The sequence below is a fragment of the Schistocerca cancellata genome, chromosome 1 (assembly GCF_023864275.1).
Source record: "Schistocerca cancellata isolate TAMUIC-IGC-003103 chromosome 1, iqSchCanc2.1, whole genome shotgun sequence".
NCBI classification, from domain to species: domain Eukaryota; kingdom Metazoa; phylum Arthropoda; class Insecta; order Orthoptera; family Acrididae; genus Schistocerca; species Schistocerca cancellata.
This window is the reverse complement of record NC_064626.1, coordinates 172683905-172685740: the sequence shown is the minus strand read 5'-3', so window position 1 is coordinate 172685740 and position 1836 is coordinate 172683905. Positions and strand designations below refer to the sequence as shown.

Here is a 1836-nt window from a genome sequence, read left to right as displayed (position 1 = left end):
ATATTGCGGAGACATGGCTTAGCCACAGCCTAGGGGATGTTTCCAGAATGAGATTTTCACTCTGCAGCGGAGTGTGCGCTGATATGAAACTTCCTGGCAGATTAAAACTGTGTGCCCGACCGAGACTCGAACTCGGGACCTTTGCCTTTCGCGGGCAAGTGCTCTACCAACTGAGCTACCGAAGCACGACTCACGCCCGGTACTCACAGCTTTACTTCTGCCAGTACCTCGTCTCCTACCTTCCAAACTTTACAGAAGCTCTCCTGCGAACCTTGCAGAACTAGCACTCCTGAAAGAAAGGATATTGCGGAGACATGGCTTAGCCACAGCCTAGGGGATGTTTCCAGAATGAGATTTTCACTCTGCAGCGGAGTGTGCGCTGATATGAAACTTCCTGGCAGATTAAAACTGTGTGCCCGACCGAGACTCGAACTCGGGACCTTTGCCTTTCGCGGGCAAGTGCTCTACCAACTGAGCTACCGAAGCACGACTCACGCCCGGTACTCACAGCTTTACTTCTGCCAGTACCTCGTCTCCTACCTTCCAAACGTTACAGAAGCTCTCCTGCGAACCTTGCAGAACTAGCACTCCTGAAAGAAAGGATATTGCGGAGACATGGCTTAGCCACAGCCTGGGGGATGTTTCCAGAATGAGATTTTCACTCTGCAGCGGAGTGTGCGCTGATATGAAACTTCCTGGCAGATTAAAACTGTGTGCCCGACCGAGACTCGAACTCGGGACCTTTGCCTTTCGCGGGCAAGTGCTCTACCAACTGAGCTACCGGGCGTGAGTCGTGCTTCGGTAGCTCAGTTGGTAGAGCACTTGCCCGCGAAAGGCAAAGGTCCCGAGTTCGAGTCTCGGTCGGGCACACAGTTTTAATCTGCCAGGAAGTTTCACACACTGTACACTCAAATTTCTCCACTATTCAATAAAATGTGGTCGATTTCAATCTTTGTTCCATTTGATCTTTGCAAAGTCAATTTTCTGTTCATGCAATGTTTTAATAAAAAACTTGCTGGCATTCTCAGCAAATTCTACTAACATATGACATCCGCTATTTCTGCTTGTGAGAACCCAACCCCGAGCGAGGTAGCGCAGTGGATTACTGCACTGGACTCGCATTCGGAAGGGCGATGCTTCAGACACGCGTCCAGCCATCCTGATTTAGGTTTCCGTGATTGCTCTAAATCGCTTCAGGCAAATGCTGCGATGGCTCCTTTGAAAGGGCACGGCCGACTTCCTTCCCTAATCCGATGGGACCGATGACCTCGCTGTCTGATCCCTCCCCCAAATAAATCAACCAACCAACCAGAAGCCAATATCCTCCCACTTTGGTATATTTGTTATACACGGTAAATGATAACAGCCGAACAGTTGCAGGATAAAGATTTATTAAAACCCTTGACCACGGTTTCGGTATATCTAAATATACCTCCATCAGAAGTAAAAACACTAAAATCACATCCTGCAGTGGAGATACATAAAACAATTGTGCCAAAGGCGTCGTCAGTGGTTATAACATCAAATCTTTATCCTGCAACTGTTTGGCTGTTATCATTTTCCGTGAAGAATTTCAACAGTTGCTGTTTCAGCCATATTTAAAATCTTGAAATATTTGTTATACTTTGTGGCAATTTTCATAAGTTTTCTGATTAGTGTTACAGCAGAGTACATGCTATATTACTGTAGCTACCGCTGGTTTAGTCATGTCCAGCATTTAGTGTACTCTTTGTCAGCTGACAATGATTTTAGGATGTGTAATTGTTGCTTCGTCTGCGCTGTTGGTGTCAGCGACTTTTTTTTACAGATTTGGGGGAAAATATTCCTTGGTGGAAC

The 1836-nt window shown here is 46.6% G+C and overlaps 1 non-coding gene across 1 annotated transcript; it reads right to left on the bottom strand.

Moving 5' to 3' along the window:
• Positions 1 to 712: 712 nt before the first annotated feature.
• Positions 713 to 786, bottom strand: Trnas-cga (transfer RNA serine (anticodon CGA)). Its single transcript has one exon. It is a non-coding gene; the product is annotated as a tRNA-Ser (tRNA).
• Between the last annotated feature and the right edge of the window lie 1050 nt (positions 787 to 1836).